At 39.5% G+C, this 18,967-nt stretch overlaps 1 long non-coding RNA gene across 1 annotated transcript; it reads right to left on the minus strand.

The window, feature by feature from the left end:
* Nucleotides 1-4,292: 4,292 nt before the first annotated feature.
* LOC145109602 (uncharacterized) lies at nucleotides 4,293-5,971 on the minus strand. Its single transcript, XR_013709096.1, has 3 exons — nucleotides 5,895-5,971; nucleotides 5,720-5,804; nucleotides 4,293-4,344 (listed from the first exon to the last, which is right to left on the minus strand). It is a non-coding gene; the product is annotated as an uncharacterized LOC145109602 (long non-coding RNA).
* Nucleotides 5,972-18,967: the final 12,996 nt, after the last annotated feature.

Raw genomic sequence — 18,967 nt, forward strand, 5'->3', positions numbered from 1 at the left:
ATAAGGTCGGGTATTTTGATGGCTCAAAAGTAATGTGAATGACGCGCTTTGGCCTATAGGTTTGGGAACTCTCGCCTTTGGTCCCCAGATAAGCAAACTGGTCCCTCGGTTGATTGGGATGTATACGAATGCTTACCTAGTCAGGACTTTCGGGCTACCGACACCTCCCCCTTCCAGTTACTACGCGTCAATTACTATGATCCTACCCGACTAGAGTGGATGACTTTGAATTTCCTATGAGCTCTAAGGAATATATATGTATATACATTTTTTAAACCACTTGAATATGTGTGTGATTTTTAGAGAAAGAGGAGAATATTCACCAGTGTATGCACACATATAAGTGTCAGGAGTAATACGTATGCACTTAAGGGAGCAATTAACACACAAAGGTATTCCTAGGATTTTCTAAGTGTAAATTGCATGCAGTTGTGTGTGCATTTTATAAACTAGCATACGAGAGGACCCTAGAGGCTATAGACTAGGTCAAGGCAATTAACCTAATTCCCTATAGTCAAGGGCTCTGATACCAATCGGTCACACCCCGATCCTTGTCGGAATCGATCGAGGCGTGATATATTGTTCAAAGTCTCATGATAACTATGTTATAATATGATTAGATTCAATTAAGTACTAAGTATGCAAACAAGATCCACAACATACAAATACAAATCCAAATACGAACAACATTTATTACATCAAATTTAAATAGTCTTGTGGATTTCTAAGGCACAACCTATTTTTTACCAACTTCATTCTTCAAATCTGCATCATGGGTAAAAACAGGTCAACTACAAGAGTTGGTGAGTAATCTAATTTTAGTAGAGAAAATTGTGAAGTTGAAACCTTTATAATTGGAAATTTGTTTTCTTTTGAAGTCGGCAAACAATTGTATTTGAGATAACGGTTTATAAATCAAAAATTGATTAACAAATGATAACAACAACAATAAGTCCTCACCCTATATATACATATGTATATATATATATATATATATATATATATAAATATATATATATAAATATATATAGGATGGAGCATCTAATCATCATACACACTCAACCACGTGCGATCAATCACCTTAGCGTCCCAAGGCAGGGTGGTCAACCCAATAGCGCTATTATTGTCCATAACGTACCTCAAGAACACGGGCATAGTCATGGAGATTAGACTAAAAATGGTAATGCACTACAAGTACATGTAGCGTAAACAAACAATAGTTATACAATTAATGACTCACGTATAAATGTCCCAACAATGTCTCAATTGTGATAAAACAATAAAATGAAGTTGGAATATATTAGAACCACATGATACACCCCAAAAGTATTGAAAATTATAAAGTATGGGGTAGATTACTCACATTAGTCCCAAAACGAAATGCGTGTGTCGTACGATAGACGGTTCGGGTCAAAATGACGTAGAACCTAATATAATTAATAGTTTTGGTTTAGGAACTGCTAAACGAGAATAGAGTACTAATACAAATAATTAGACACATATTCTTATATTAGATGAATTAACAATAATTCATTTTGATTATAATATTAAGGTATTCATTTGTTAAATGAATTTTAAATTGAATTAATTACTTTGCATAATTAATTTATATTTTCAATTTAGGCCAGATTTTAATAATTTCTTATTAAAATAATAATTTGCCCAATTATAATTATTTACAGATTTTAACAATTATTTATATGAAATAATTATTAAAATGCATTTTTACATGCTTAAATACTTAGGAAAATGGTTTTAAATAGTACACAGTATTGAAAAATTATGAAATTATTAGGAAATCATTATTTCATACAATATTAATTACTGTAAAATTTTTATATTTTTATGAACTGTTTTAGTATTTATTTAATACTTTAATGATTAAACAACAACAAAATTCGGGAAAAATAATAAATGATTCCCAAAAATTCTGTAAAATTAACCATAGTTTTATAACATGATATAGAGCGCAGTGTATAAGTTTCGGATATTTGTGACTATGGTAAGTATTTTTTATATATTTCATTATTAATTAATCAATAAAATCATAAATAATAGTAAACAGTAATATAAATGCATGAAACTTCATAAATTATGTTTAACCAATATATTGGTCATCCCAAAATTTTTTCAGAATTTATTGAATGAAAAAAGTATTTTATGTGAATTATTGCCCTACTTTATTGCAATAATTATAGTAATTCAATAAAAATAAGTTATTTTCTGAAAATTTCCAGAACTTCTTATTTTATTGATGGGATTCTGAAAAAAATCAGGTTTATGCATAAAATGAGTTTTAGATATTTTGGTGGATTTAATTTGTTTCTTGTATGAATTTGAAACTTTTAACAACATACCTTGATGAATGCTTCAAGAGGGATGAAGATTTGAGTATAATAGATTGTTCTTGGCTGGAATATGAGTATTTCTTGGATGAATTTCGAGATTGAGAGTGAGAGAAAGAATAGAGAAGGTTTAAGTGGTGAAGAGAATAATGTGTTGGGAGAAAAAGGAAATGAAAGTGGATGGGAGGTGTGAGTGAGAGACCATGGGAATAATCTTTTTGCTTTTGGTGGTCTTCATAATTTCCCACTAACACAAGCATCTTTTACATAATTAATATAAGAGTTTTATAAAATTTAATGTAAAGTTTATAAAAATAGAGTTTTATAAAATTTAATGTAAAGTTTATAAAAATGGAGTTTTATAAAAGATGAGTTATTATTTGATTATAACAATCTACTTTGATTTGAAGTTTAATTATAGCATTCAAGTTTGATTCTTTTAAATTTAATTAGAGCATTATACTTTGATTTGATTTTAATATGGTATCATAATTTAATTTGATTATAGTTATAACGTTGTACTATACTATGTTGCTATTAACGTCAATTTATATCGTAGTGTATGAGTTTTGATCCTATTAGCGTCAAGTAATCTTGAGTAGGGTTTGAATGAGATTGAGAGAGGTTTCGTTTGTGATCTTTTTGAGTGTCCGGCTTCGCAACGCAAGGTCCATAGACCCCGTTAAGCCATGATTTAGTGTCCTACACAATCCCGATGATTGTGCAATAGTGTTTTATCGCTTTGGTTCGTTGTTTAGCACTGTTAAGGCTAAGGAATATCAAACACATGAACTTTCCAAATGATGTTTTCTCATTAAAATAGCGAATTGTACAGTGATTACATAACGTATACCCTAACATACAAGGGTTAATGGAGTTGACCGGTTTAACTTGTTGACTTTGTTTGACTTTGACTTGACCGAAATTTGATGGTTGTCACATTTACGGCCGTGAACGTCACTCAGGCCGAAAACTAAAAGAAAACTCGGGTTTTTCACGTGATTTTGGTTCCGACTCATATATCTAAAATTTAACTATATAATTAAATGATTTTCCAAACCAAAGGAATTTGACGGAACTCAATAAAATTCAAATTTTATTAACGAAAATTGGCTAACGGTAACGGGAAAAGGTTCGGGTTGTCACATCATCCCCCCGTTAGAGGGAATTTCGTCCCGAAATTCAAACTCAGAATACAAATCATGGACTCGGAAAAAGATGAGGGTATTTCAGTTTCATGGAATCTTCTCGCTCCCAAGTGAATTCAGGTCCCCGCTTGGCATTCCAGCGGACCTTCACTATTGGTATGCGACTTTGTTTTGTTTGCTTGACTTCCCGATCCATGATTTCGACTGGTTCTTCCACAAAATTGAGGTTCTCGTTGATCTCGATCTCATCAAGAGGAATCACAAGGGTCTCGTCGGATAGACACTTTTTAAGGTTCGAGACGTGGAAGACAGGATGAATGTTGCTAAGTTCTTGGGGTAACTGAAGTTTGTATGCTACGAGACCGATCCTAGCGAGGATCTCGAATGGTCCTATGTATCTCAGATTCAGCTTTCCATGCTTTCCAAAGCGTATCATGCCTTTTCAGGGTGAGACCTTCAAAAGAACACGGTCACCAACCTGGAACTCCAAAGGTTTTCGTCTCTTATCGGCGTAGCTCTTTTGTCTATCTATTGAAGCTTTTAGTCGTTCCCGGATTTGTATGATCTTTTTTGTAGTTTCTCGGATGATTTCTGGGCCTGTGAGAGTGTCACACCCCCAAACCAAGGATGGCGGAAACGTCCGGGGGTGGAGGACTTCATGTATAGTATCATAACAACAATTGTAATAGTAATTGAAGCAAACACAACCAACATATATATAATTGAAAAAGTGACATCATTGTATGAATTACATGTTTACGAATCAATTACAATATGTTGACAAAATATGAAATAGTAGATGCCTTAGCGCCCCATCCTCAATAGCACTTGGTTACCTGTTTAATGATTTCCTGAGAATACAAGTTGTTTGAAAAAGTGTCAACACAAAGGTTGGTGAGTTCATAAGCTTTTGTTTGGTATTATTAAAAGCCTTTCGTTTGTAAAAGTAGTATTTGTGTTAGAAAATCCAATATTTTCCTTAATGTGTAAATGTAGTCTTAAAACCCAAAGACCGAAATGTACAAGTAATTTGTCATATTTATAGTAAAACAATGCAAGTTTAAATCGACATAAACTCGTTAAATTTTAATGAAGTTCCCGTAAATTCCAATGTTTATTAATACTTTATGTGAGTTTATTATAACCATACTATGACCAAGGTTGCCTAAAACGACGTTCTTCAGGCGTCGGAAATGTTATGACATTTGTCACCCCAGACCTATCGGTCTAACTGTTGCATGCAGTTTAGGTGTGGGTTTGTAAAACCCAATATAGATCTATACACAACTATCACGCTCTCCCTCAAGGAGACTCTGGTTACAATACATGACTTAATGGTAATTTGAAGTAAATGTCTCACAAAGTCATTAACGGAATTACGTGTTATGAAAACTTGGTACCGTATGGCCGTACCTTGCTTAATGAAAATATCCTTTGTATAAATGTACTCTTTTTAAATGTATGTGTTATGTAATGTATCATAAACTATACCTATTATAGTTTATCAACCAAGGGTAGTACGTAGTAATGTATGCAAACTATATTCAAAATAGTTTATTAAATGTTTGAATGTATCGGTTGTACTTTGATTATAATCACTTGTTATTCTTTATATTTTATATGTCCAAATCCATTTGTAAACTGATGTGTGTCTAAATATTAAGATAACATGTCATATATTGCAATAACGTATAATCACATAAAGATATACACCTTGCTCAACATGTTACAAGGTGAAATGAAATTGACAGCAACTTTTCGTTGAATACAGTTTCTGTTACTGTTCTTAGAAAATTTATAGAAAAATCATCAAGGCTCTAAATCCAAATCCGCAAATTCTGAGAGTTTGGAATATGAGTCTAGTTTTTTCGTAAATTTTATCATGATTTTTAGTGATCTCTAACAGAGGTGAAAATATTCATAATCACAGACTGGTCCGGGTTTGCCTCTGAAATGACAGGCAGTTTTGTAAAAATCACCATAAATTGTAGAAAAATCATATGGAGATGTGCAAGTAGCCATTTTAAAGCTAAGAGTTTGAACTACTTGCACCTGGAACAGTTTTGAAAACTAAAATATTTAAGTTGATCAAAACAGTCCATGATCTAAGTTCATCTTTTCTGATGTAATCTGATAGAAAAAGTTTAATTGTGTTCTTGATGATTTTACTTGTATTCCCCCCTTAAAACTTAAGAAAAACATGTAAATGTAGGGGTATGAACTCACCTTATGTGGTTTCAGTAGATGAAAGTGAGAGAGAGGAAGTGTTCAACCCAAGAACACTAAGAAGATGTCTTGATGATTCGAGAATCTAACACCGAATAAGATGGAATTTGTGTAAGATATCAATGATTTGAGTAGAATGGAGTGTAATAATTATATGAATGATGAAGATACTTACTAATTGAAGAAAGAAATCCCTGAAGAAAGCCTTGAAGTTCTTGATGTTGAGAGAAAAGATGAGAGAATTTTGGAGAGTGTCCTTTGGTTGCTAAGTGTAGAATGAAAGAACTTTATGGAGAATGAGGAGAGAGGATCAATCCTCCAGCTCTTAGAACGTGGGAAGAGCTGGAGATTGGGTGTAAAGGTCCACTAAGGAGACAAGGGGTAGTGGGAAAGAGTGGCTAATCATAGAGTGAGGTGGTGGTGGTTTGCTTTTGCCATAAATTAAGGAAAAACAAATATTCCCTCAATAATTAGTTCAACCACTAATTCTTTTAATATATTTTTATAAAAACCCTGGAGATTTATATATTTTAGGGCCTTAGTTTATAAAATAAAGTTTTGGGTGAAAATCCCACGTAAAAATAATGAAAAACGGAGTTAAAACGAAGTCGTAGTCGAAAAACCGGTAAAAAGGGGCCGTCTGCGAGACCTCTCGCATGGGCTGTCTGAGAGGCTTCTCATGCGAGGCTTCTGTCCTGAGAGGCTTCGGTCCTGAGAGGCTTCTCATGAGAGGCTTCGGTCCTGAGAGGCTTCTCATGAGAGGCTTCGCTTCTAATAGGAGGGTTTTGGTTCCTTAAGGTTATTTTACCCGTTTTTACCCCGTTTCAAGTGGGTTTTGACCCGGTTAAGGGTCGGGATGGCCCGAATGATTACAAAAAGTTAAAGTAACTTTTGAGAGAGATTTGGGAGAATTTTAAATAGAAAGAGATAGAGTGAAAACGATTTAGAGAGGTTTCGTTTGTGATTAATTTGAGTGTCCGGCTTCACAACGCAAGGTTCGTAAACCCCGTTAAACCGTGTTTTGGTGTCGTACACACTCCCGATGAGTGTGCAATAATGTTTTATCGTTTTGGTTCAATGTTTACTTAGGAAATTCAACACACGAACTTTCCAAATGATGTTTCTCTCATTAAGATATTGCATTGTACAGTAATTACATAGTGTAAACCCTAATATACAAGGGTTAATTTAGTCGATTGGTTTTGACTTGTTGACTTTGTTTGACTTTGACTTGACTCAATTTTGACGGTTGTCAAAGAGAGTGCTATCGGGGACTTGACCTTTAACTAGCTCCGTGTCACCCACTTCAGCCCATCACAGAGGGGATCTGCACTTACGGCCATAGAGGGGTTCAAATGGCGCAACCTTGATGCTGGTGTGGTAGCTGTTGTTGTAGGAGAACTCGACCAAGGGCCAATGGGTGTCCCACGATTTACCAAAGTCTATGACACATGCTCTCAACATGTCTTCCAATGTCTGAATGGTCCTCTCACTCTACCCGTCTGTTGACTTTGTTTGACTTTGACTTGACTCAATTTTGACGGTTGTCACATCATCCCCCCGTTAGAAGGAATTTCGTCCCGAAATTTGCATTTGACTAGGACATCAAGAGTTTGGGAAAAGATGTGGGTATTTTTGTTTCATTTGATCTTCGCGTTCCCAGGTGAACTCAGGCCCTCGTTTAGCGTTCCAACGGACCTTCACGATGGGAATACGACTTTGTTTCGTTCGTTTGATTTCCCGATCCATGATTTCGACTGGTTCCTCCACGAAGTGGAGATTTTCGTTAACTTCGATTTCGTCGAGTGGTATTACGAGTGTCTCATCAGACAAACATTTCTTTAGGTTCGACACGTGAAATGTGGGATGTACTTTGTCGAGTTCCTGAGGTAATCGAAGTTTGTATGCTACTGGCCCAATCCTAGCAAGGATTTCGAATGGCCCGATGTACCTTGGATTTAGTTTCCCGCGTTTGCCGAATCGTATCATTCCTTTCTAAGGGGAAACTTTTAGTAGTACACGATCACCCACCTGGAATTCCAAGGGTTTGCGTCGTTTGTCTGCGTAACTCTTTTGCCGATCGCGAGACGCTTTCAGTCTTTCTCGAATTTGAACAATCTTTTTTGTGGTTTCCCTTATGATTTCAGGGCCAGTGAGGGTGCTATTAGAGACTTGCCCTCTAGCTAGCTGTGTATCCCCCACCTTAGCCCAACACAGGGGTGATCTGCATTTGCGACCGTAAAGAGCTTCGAATGGAGCGACTTTGATGCTAGTATGATAGCTGTTATTGTAGGAGAATTCGATAAGCGGTAGATGGGTATCCCATGCTTTACCGAAGTCTATCACACAAGCTCTTAACATGTCTTCCAACGTTTGAATGGTTCGTTCGCTCTGTCCGTCGGTTTGTGGGTGGTAGGCCGTACTCATGTCAAGCCTAGTTCCCAATGATTTTTGTAGAGACTGCCAAAACCGTGAGGTAAATCTACTATCTCTATCGGAGATAATGGATATCGGCACACCATGGAGTCGTACAATCTCTTTGATGTACGTTCTAGTCAGCTTCTCCATCTTGTCGGTTTCTTTTATCGGTAGGAAGTGTGCTGATTTGGTCAATCTGTCTACGATTACCCATATGGTGTCAAGCCCGCCCGATGTCTTAGGCAGCTTGGTTATGAAGTCCATGGTTATTCGTTCCCACTTCCACTCAGGTATATCCGGCTATTGTAATAGCCCGGATGGTTTCTGGTATTCGATTTTGACCTTGGCGCAAGTCAGGCACTTGCTCACATAGGTAGCAATCTCAGCTTTCATGTTCGGCCACCAGTATAATTTCTTGAGGTCCAGATACATCTTATCTGACCCGGGATGGATGGAGTATCGAGTCTTGTGTGCTTCATTCATGACGACATCTCGGAGTCCACCGAACTTCGGTGTCCAAATCCGGTTCATGATATAACGTGCTCCATCATCCTTGACTTCTAAGTTTTTATCCATTCCCCTTAATGTCTCTCCTGCCACCTTTTCTGGTTTCAAAGCTTCCAGTTGAGCTTCCTTGATTTGTATGGTCAGGTGGGAATGGATTGTCATTGTTAAGGATTTTACTCGGCGGCCCGAGTACTCCTTCCTGCTTAGAGCATCGGCCACTACATTGGCCTTGCCCGGATGATAACGAATTTCGCACTCGTAGTCATTCAGCAACTCTACCCATCTCCTCTGTCGCATGTTGAGCTCTTTTTGATTGAGGATATGCTGAAGACTTTTGTGATCAGTGAAGATAGTGCATTTCGTGCCGTAGAGGTAGTGTCTCCAGATCTTCAAAGCGAATACTACTGCTCCTAATTCCAGGTCGTGCGTAGTATAATTAACCTCGTGCGTCTTAAGCTGTCTTGATGCATACGCGATAACCTTCCCTCTCTGCATGAGCACACATCCGAGGCCTTGATTTGAAGCATCACAGTACACTACGAAGTCCTCGGTTCCCTCTGGGAGAGACAAGATCGGTGCGTTGCATAGGGCTTGTTTTAACGTTTGGAAAGCAGTTTCTTGTTTATTTTCCCACTTGAATATCACACCTTTCTGCGTCAAGGTGGTGAGTGGTTTCGCAATCTTGGAGAAGTTTTGTATAAATCTTCGGTAGTAGCCAGCAAGCCCAAGGAATTGTCGAATTTCGGTTGGCGTCTTGGGTGCTGACCAATTCTCGATTGCCTTGATTTTGGAGGGATCCACATGTATGCCTTTCTCACTTACCACATGACCAAGGAAATCCACTTCTCTAATCCAGAATTCACACTTAGAGAACTTAGCATAAAGCTTCTCCGCTCTTAGTGTCTCTAGCACTTGGCGTAGATGTAGGCGATGCTCTTCTTCGCTTCGCGAGTAGATCAAGATATCGTCGATGAATACGATTACAAACTTGTCTAGGTAGGGTCGACACACTCTATTCATTAGGTCCATGAATACCGTAGGTGCGTTTGTTAAACCGAAGGACATCACCACAAACTCGTAGTTCCCATAGCGAGTTCTGAATGCAGTTTTGGGAATATCTTCTTCTTGAACTCGTAGCTGATGGTAACCTGACCTTAGGTCGATCTTTGAGAAGAAATTTGCTCCTTGGAGTTGGTCGAAAAGGTCGTCGATTCGGGGTAGAGGATATCGGTTCTTGATGGTGAGTTTGTTTAGTTCCCGGTAGTCGATGCACATGCGAAAGGATCCGTCCTTCTTCTTTACAAAAAGGACTGGTGCTCCCTAAGGTGAGAAGCTTGGTCTGATGAACCCTTTGCTCAAAAGCTCGTTCAACTGACTGGACAACTCTTGCATTTCTGTTGGTGCGAGGCGGTATGGAGCTCTGGCTACGGGGGTAGCTCCGGGTACTAAGTCAATTCTGAAATCGACTTGTCGTGCGAGTGGTACACCAGGAAGATCTTCTGGGAACATATCCGGGAAGTTACACACTTCGGGGATGTCTTTGATGTCTTTCACGTCTTGTTTCTTGTCTACTACGTGGGCCAAGAAGGCGTGGTACTCCTTCCGGAGATACTTTTGGGCTTTGATGCATGAGATGATTTGTAAATTCGCATTAGGTTTGTCACCATAGATGAGAAGGGTTTCGTCATTTGGTAGATTGAGGCGAACGGCCCTTTCGTAACATAGAATGTCGGCACGGTGAGGAACTAACCAATCCATCCCGATGATTACGTCGAAGCTTTTTATGGTGACCGGCATCAGGTCAATTTTAAATGTATGGTTGTCTAGAGTGAGAGTACACTCTGAGTATATATCGCTAGTGCGTTCTACTTTCCCATTTGCCATTTCTACTACATAAGTATCCTTTAGTGATTGGGGATTTTGTTCAAGTAATTGTTTATATTGGTGGCTCACGAAACTCCTCTCCGCTCCACTATCGAATAGTACGCATGCATAAGAGTTATTGAGGAGAAACGTACCAGTAACCACCGTGGGATCCTCGACTGCTTCCCCATGTCCTATTGCCAGGACTCTTCCTACTCCACCAGCATTAGGGGCTTGTGCTTTGGGGCAGTTTCTTTTGAAGTGACCTGCGTCTCCACAGTTGTAGCAGGTTCGGGTTGCCCCCGTACTGGCGACTTGGTTGATTGGTCGAGCCGGCGCTTTACAGAAACGAGCAGTGTGCCCCTTCCTGTCGCAGTTGTTACAGTGCATCTCCCTACAAGCACCATTGTGGTGAAAGTTGCACTTGTTGCACTTGGGTAGGGTTCCAGCATATGGCTTCGGTGGTGCAGTAGTGGCAGCATTAGTGGCAGCATGGACAGCAACAGTTTGTTGCTTCTTAGCGGGGTCCTGTGCTGGTTGGCTCTTCTTTTGGTTCCAGAACTTCCTTTTGTTGTTTCCCCCTTTTGATTGATCAGTGGTGGTGGTTGTAGTATTATGACCGGCTCGATGGTCAACAAGTTGTTGTGCCAGCTCCCTGGTACTGTCAAAAGTAGTTGGCCTTGAAGCCAGGACACTACTTTGCACTTGGGGAGACAGTTCCCAAAGGTATCGCTCCACCTTTTTCTCCTCCGGAGTAACCATTGTTGGGCAGAGGAGAGCCAATTCATTGAATCGGGTGGTGTAGGTTTCAAGGTCGGAGCCCGTCATCCTGAGGTTCCAAAGTTCTTGTTCCAGCTTTTGAATCTCACCTCTCGGGCAGTACTCCTTCATCATCAACGTTTTTAGTTCTGCCCAGGTTATGGAGCTAGCCACTTCGAGAGTAAGTGAATTAATCTGGCAGTTCCACCAAGTAAGGGCCCGGCCGGTGAAAGTGAAGGCTGCGAACTTAACTTTGCTCGCTTCGGGGCAAGAGCACACCTGAAAGACTACTTCGGTCTTTTCAAACCATTGCATTAAAGTGATGACTCCCCCGCTCCCATTGAAGTTGTCGGGTTTGCCATTGGTGAAGTCTTTGTAGGAACACTCTCTTGCACGCCACGTATTGTCTCCGTGGTTAGAGTTTGTAGCACCCGATCCAGAACCACCAGCTCCGTTTGTCCCTATCTGCGATATTGCGGACGCTACGGCTGCTGTTACTGCAGCCTGGAACATCGCAGGATCAAACTGTGGAGGCAGCGGCGGAGGAGGTGTTGCTGTGTTGCCGGAAGGTCTTGGTCTTCTCCTTGGCGGCATGGTTCTGTCATAAGTCGTAAACCAATGTACTTTTAGTAAAAGTATATTTATAGGAAGAGAAATCTTTTATACATAAAGTATATTATTACGTTGTTTTCCGGTATGTTTACGATACATACGATTTTATACTTTTAATTGACCCAATACATTGGGTTATGAGGTAAAATGAAAGTATAAAATATTTTATTTGAGTTTCCTTGTTTCCAAGTATATGACTGTTTGTAAAAGTTTCACATATACTAATTTAGTCGGGACATAATTAATATATTATATTTTAAAATGATCTTTATCGGTTACTTAATTAGTTGCAAAGTGCATACCAGTCATATGTGATTAAGATATAATAGTCCTTCGAATAGATGACCCTAACTCCAAGACCACAACCAAACAAGGACAGGAAGTGAAACAAAGATACATAAATTCTAAGTCTATAGCATCTTAGTTACATATGACCTTAGCGCATCCACTTAGCAGCTATTGATCTATAAATAAAGACCTATTTAATTCTCAGATAATTTATTATAGTAACACAAAATACTCCTATAGTATTTGTAAATGTTTAGTTTTGAGTTCTTAAAGTATCCTTTGTAGTCTGTTATTAGGTTTGTTAGATTTGTTGCCTATCCTGACCATCCCCCGGTATATGCAAGTCAATTCCCGGACAGATATAGTTGATCAGACTATATCCTTCCCAGATTTAATCCACATATACTAAGGCATACACAAAATGTTCAACTCTTCTTCTTTTGCTTTATGTTTTCGCTAGTTATGATACCATGCGAGCATGTAATGTATGTATGTATACTTTAATCAAGAAAATCATTTATTTTCTAAGAGTATATTTATTTGAAAAATGCACAAATCAGAGACTATTAGTCCCAATTGTGTTTATAGTTTGTATATCTTATGTGGTTTGATATACTTAATTCACTATAAACTGTGCTCTGATACCAATCTGTCACACCCCCAAACCAAGGATGGCGGAAACGTCCGGGGGTGGAGGACTTCATGTATAGTATCATAACAACAATTGTAATAGTAATTGAAGCAAACACAACCAACATATATATAATTGAAAAAGTGACATCATTGTATGAATTACATGTTTACGAATCAATTACAATATGTTGACAAAATATGAAATAGTAGACGCCTTAGCGCCCCATCCTCAATAGCACTTGGTTACCTGTTTAATGATTTTCTGAGAATACAAGTTGTTTAAAAAAGTGTCAACACAAAGGTTGGTGAGTTCATAAGCTTTTGTTTGGTATTATTAAAAGCCTTTCGTTTGTAAAAGTAGTATTTGTGTTAGAAAATCCAATATTTTCCTTAATGTGTAAATGTAGTCTTAAAACCCAAAGACCGAAATGTACAAGTAATTTGTCATATTTATAGTAAAACAATGCAAGTTTAAATCGACATAAACTCGTTAAATTTTAATGAAGTTCCCGTAAATTCCAATGTTTATTAATACTTTATGTGAGTTTATTATAACCATACTATGACCAAGGTTGCCTAAAACGACGTTCTTCAGGCGTCGGAAATGTTATGACATTTGTCACCCCAGACCTATCGGTCTAACTGTTGCATGCAGTTTAGGTGTGGGTTTGTCAAACCCAATATAGATCTATACACAACTATCACGCTCTCCCTCAAGGAGACTCTGGTTACAATACATGACTTAATGGTAATTTGAAGTAAATGTCTCACAAAGTCATTAACGGAATTACGTGTTATGAAAACTTGGTACCGTATGGCCGTACCTTGCTTAATGAAAATATCCTTTGTATAAATGTACCATTTTTAAATGTATGTGTTATGTAATGTATCATAAACTATACCTATTATAGTTTATCAACCAAGGGTAGTACGTAGTAATGTATGCAAACTATATTCAAAATAGTTTATTAAATGTTTGAATGTATCGGTTGTACTTTTATTATAATCACTTGTTATTCTTTATATTTTATATGTCCAAATCCATTTGTAAACTGATGTGTGTCTAAATATTAAGATAAAATGTCATATATTGCAATAACATATAATCACATAAAGATATACACCTTGCTCAACATGTTACAAGGTGAAATGAAATTGACAGCAACTTTTCGTTGAATACAGTTTCTGTTACTGTTCTTAGAAAATTTATAGAAAAATCATCAAGGCTCTAAATCCAAATCCGCAAATTCTGAGAGTTTTGAATATGAGTCTAGTTTGTTCGTAAATTTTATCATGATTTTTAGTGATCTCTAACAGAGGTGAAAATATTCATAATCACAGACTGGTCCGGGTTTGCCTCTGAAATGACAGGCAGTTTTGTAAAAATCACCATAAATTGTAGAAAAATCATATGGAGATGTGCAAGTAGCCATTTTAAAGCTAAGCGTTTGAAATACTTGCACCTGGAACAGTTTTGAAAACTAAAATATTTAAGTTGACCAAAACAGTCCATGATCGAAGTTCATCTTTTCTGATGTAATCTGATAGAAAAAGTTTAATTGTGTTCTTGATGATTTTACTTGTATTCCCCCCTTAAAACTTAAGAAAAACATGTAAATGTAGGGGTATGAACTCACCTTATGTGGTTTCAGTAGATGAAAGTGAGAGAGAGGAAGTGTTCAACCCAAGAACACTAAGAAGATGTCTTGATGATTCGAGAATCTAACACCGAATAAGATGGAATTTGTGTAAGATATCAATGATTTGAGTAGAATGAAGTGTAATAATTATATGAATGATGAAGATACTTACTAATTGAAGAAAGAAATCCCTGAAGAAAGCCTTGAAGTTCTTGAAGTTGAGAGAAAAGATGAGAGAATTTTGGAGAGTGTCCTTTGGTTGCTAAGTGTAGAATGAAAGAACTTTATGGAGAATGAGGAGAGAGGATCAATCCTCCAGCTCTTAGAACGTGGGAAGAGCTGGAGATTGGGTGTAAAGGTCCACTAAGGAGACAAGGGGTAGTGGGAAAGAGTGGCTAATCATAGAGTGAGGTGGTGGTGGTTTGCTTTTGCCATAAATTAAGGAAAAGCAAATATTCCCTCAATAATTAGTTCAACCACTAATTCTTTTAATATATTTTTATAAAAACCCTGGAGATTTATATATTTTGGGGCCTTAGTTTATAAAATAAAGTTTTGGGTGAAAATCCCACGTAAAAATAATGAAAAACGGAGTTAAAACGAAGTCGTAGTCGAAAAACCGGTAAAAAGGGGCCGTCTGCGAGACCTCTCGTATGGGCTGTCTGAGAGGCTTCTCATGCGAGGCTTCTGTCCTAAGAGGCTTCTAATGAGAGGCTTCGGTCCTGAGAGGCTTCTCATGAGAGGCTTCGGTCCTGAGAGGCTTCGGTCCTGAGAGGCTTCTCATGAGAGGCTTCGCTTCTAATAGGAGGGTTTTGGTTCCTTAAGGTTATTTTACCCGTTTTTACCCCGTTTCAAGTGGGTTTTGACCCGGTTAAGGGTCGGGATGGCCCGAATGATTACAAAAAGTTAAAGTAACTTTTGAGAGAGATTTGGGAGAATTTTAAATAGAAAGAGATAGAGTGAAAACGATTTAGAGAGGTTTCGTTTGTGATTAATTTGAGTGTCCGGCTTCACAACGCAAGGTTCGTAAACCCCGTTAAACCGTGTTTTGGTGTCGTACACACTCCCGATGAGTGTGCAATAATGTTTTATCGTTTTGGTTCAATGTTTACTTAGGAAATTCAACACACGAACTTTCCAAATGATGTTTCTCTCATTAAGATATTGCATTGTACAGTAATTACATAGTGTAAACCCTAATATACAAGGGTTAATTTAGTCGATTGGTTTTGACTTGTTGACTTTGTTTGACTTTGACTTGACTCAATTTTGACGGTTGTCAAAGAGAGTGCTATCGGGGACTTGACCTTTAACTAGCTCCGTGTCACCCACTTCAGCCCATCACAGAGGGGATCTGCACTTACGGCCATAGAGGGGTTCAAATGGCGCAACCTTGATGCTGGTGTGGTAGCTGTTGTTGTAGGAGAACTCGACCAAGGGCCAATGGGTGTCCCACGATTTACCAAAGTCTATGACACATGCTCTCAACATGTCTTCCAATGTCTGAATGGTCCTCTCACTCTACCCGTCTGTCTGTGGATGGTAAGCTGTGCTCATATCCAGCTTAGTTCCAAGAGCCTTCTGCAGAGACTGCCAAAATCTCGAGGTGAATCTCCTATCCTGATCGGAGATAATGGAAACAGGTACACCATGCAGACGAACTATCTCTTGGATGTAGATTCGTGTAAGTCTCTCCATCTTGAATGTCTCTTTGATTGGCAGGAAGTGGGCAGATTTAGTCAGTCGATCGACAATTACCCAGATGGTATCGTACCCACTCGGAGACTTGGGCAACTTAGTGATGAAATCCATCGTGATCCTTTCCCACTTCCACTCAAGTATTTCTGGCTGCTGAAGTAGACCTGAGGGCTTTTGATATTCCACCTTCACCTTGGCGCAAGTCAGGCACTTGCTCATGAAGGTAGCGATCTCTGCTTTCATATTCGGCCACCAATAGAGCTTTTTGAGATCCAGGTACATCTTATCCGAACCTGGGTGAACGAAGTATCTAGTCTTGTGAGCTTCGTTCATGACAACCTCCCTGTAACCGCCAAACTTTGGGGTCCAGATCCGGTTCATGAAATAGTAAACACCGCCTCCTCTGATCTCCAAGTTCTTTTCCATTCCCCTCAAGGCTTCACCCGACATGTTCTCTGGTTTTAAGGCTTCCAGCTGAGCCTCTCTGATTTGAGCGGACATATGGGAATGGATGGTCATTGTTAGTGCCTTCACTCTACGACCTGAATACTCCTTCTGGCTGAGGGCATCCGCTACCACATTGGCCTTGCCGGGATGGTAGCGTATTTTGCACTCATAATCACTGAGTAGCTCTACCCACCGTCGTTGCTTCATGTTCAACTCTTTCTGATCGAAGATATGTTGAAGGCTCTTATGGTCGGTGAAGACAGTACACTTGGTTCCGTCTAGATAATGTCTCCAAATCTTTAACGCAAAGACCACTGCTCCCAACTCCAAATCGTGAGTTGTGTAGTTGACCTCGTGTGCTTTCAGCTGTCTTGAGGCGTAGGCAATAACCTTTCCTCGTTGCATGAGCACACAACCTAGGACCTGACTGGTTGCATCACAGTAGACCACGAAGTCCTCCGTCCCTTCAGGCAGAGACAAGATAAGTGAACTGCATAGGGCCTGCTTTAATGTTTGAAACACAATGTCTTGCTTTTCTCCCCAACAAAAGGATACACCTTTCTGAGTCAGGGTGGTTAAAGGCTTAGCAATCCTGGAGAAATTCTAGATAAATCTGCGATAGTAGCCAGCGAGACCCAAGAATTGATGGATTTATGTGGGCGTCTTCGGTGCTGACCAATTCTCAATCGCTTTAATTTAGAAGGGTCTATGTGTATGCCTTCCTCTCTAACCACGTGACCAAGGAAAGTTACTATCCTGATCTAGAATTCGCACTTTGAAAATTTTGCATAAAGTTTCTCCGCCCTTAGTGTTTCTAACACTAACCTAAAGTGTTGTCTATGATCTTCCTCACTCCGAGAGTAGACAAGTATATCATCAATGAACACGATTACGAACCTGTCTAGGAAAGGGCGGCACACTCGATTCATTAGATCCATGAATACCGCCGGTGTGTTGGTTAGACCAAAGGGCATTACTACAAACTCGTAGTGACCATACCGAGTCCGAAATGCTGTCTTAGGAACATCACTCTTATGGAATTGTAGTTGATGGTACCCTGATCTTAGGTCTATCTTTGAGAAGTAGCCGACTCCTTGAAGTTGATCGAAGAGGTCGTCGATTCTGGGTAGGGGATAACGGTTCTTGATGGTAAGCTTGTTCAGTTCACAATAATCTATGCACATCCGAAAGGATCCATCTTTCTTCTTCACAAACAAGATCGGGGCTACCTAGGGTGAGGAACTTGGTCGGATGAATCTCTTACTGAGTAGTTCATTAAGCTGGCTGGATAAATCTTGCATTTCTGCCGGTGCTAGACGGTATGGAGATTTAGCTACGGGCGTAGCTCCGGGAATTAAGTCGATACGGAACTCGACTTGGCACTCGAGAGGGATTCCGGGAAGATCTTCGGGGAAGACATCCAGAAAGTTGCAGACTTTGGGCATGCTCTCGAGGTCTTTAACTTTTTGCTTTTCGTCAACGACATGGGCTAGGAATGCATGGCACTCCTTTCGCAGGAGCCTGATTGGTTGGTTGGGCTGGTGTCTTGCAAAATCGAGCTGTGTGCCCCTTCTTGCCACAACTATTGCATAACATCTCGCGGCACTGCCCATGATGATGAAAATTGCACTTGTCACACCTCGGAAGGGTATCAACGTATCTACTGGTAGGTGCTTGAGCTGTAGGAACAGTGGCATGAGTGTTAGCATCATGAACTACCACTACTTTTTGTTTCTTGGAGGGCTCCCGTGAAGACTGGCCGTTTCGCTTGTTCCAGAACTTTTTCTTCCCACCACTCGCCTTTGTTGGTTCGGGAGCGGCTGTTACTTCATCAAGATCAACCCCGTGATCTATCAGGGTCTGCGCCAGACACTTGGCGCTGTCAAAAGTGGAAGGCTTAGCAGCCAAGACATTTCCTTGAGTTGGGGGCGTCAATCCCCAAATGTATCTCTCTATTTTCTTCCTTTCCGGGGTGACCATTCCCGGACAGAGAAGAGCCAGATGACAGAATCTAGCTATATAAGTAGCGATGTCGGAACCCTTCATCTTTAGGTTCCAGAGCTCGTGCTCCAACTTCTGCACCTCGCCCCTTGGGCAGTACTCAGCAAGCATAAGTTCTTTTAAGCTTTCCCAACCCATGGCATTCGTTACTGGCAGAGTTAGGGATTTGACCCGGCTATTCCACCAAGTCAATGCTCTATCAGTGAAAGTGCAGGCTGCAAACTTCACCTTGTTTTCCTCAGAACATGCGCAAATCTCGAAAATGGATTCGATCTTCTCGAACCATCGGGTTATGGCAATGACTCCTCCATTACCATCGAAAGATTTAGGCTTGGCATTCATGAAGTCTTTATAGGAACATTCCTTCGGGTGTCCCTGATTG

Source organism: Lactuca virosa, chromosome 4, assembly GCF_052849685.1.
Source record: "Lactuca virosa cultivar CGN04683 chromosome 4, Lactuca_virosa_CGN04683_v6, whole genome shotgun sequence".
NCBI lineage: Eukaryota > Viridiplantae > Streptophyta > Magnoliopsida > Asterales > Asteraceae > Lactuca > Lactuca virosa.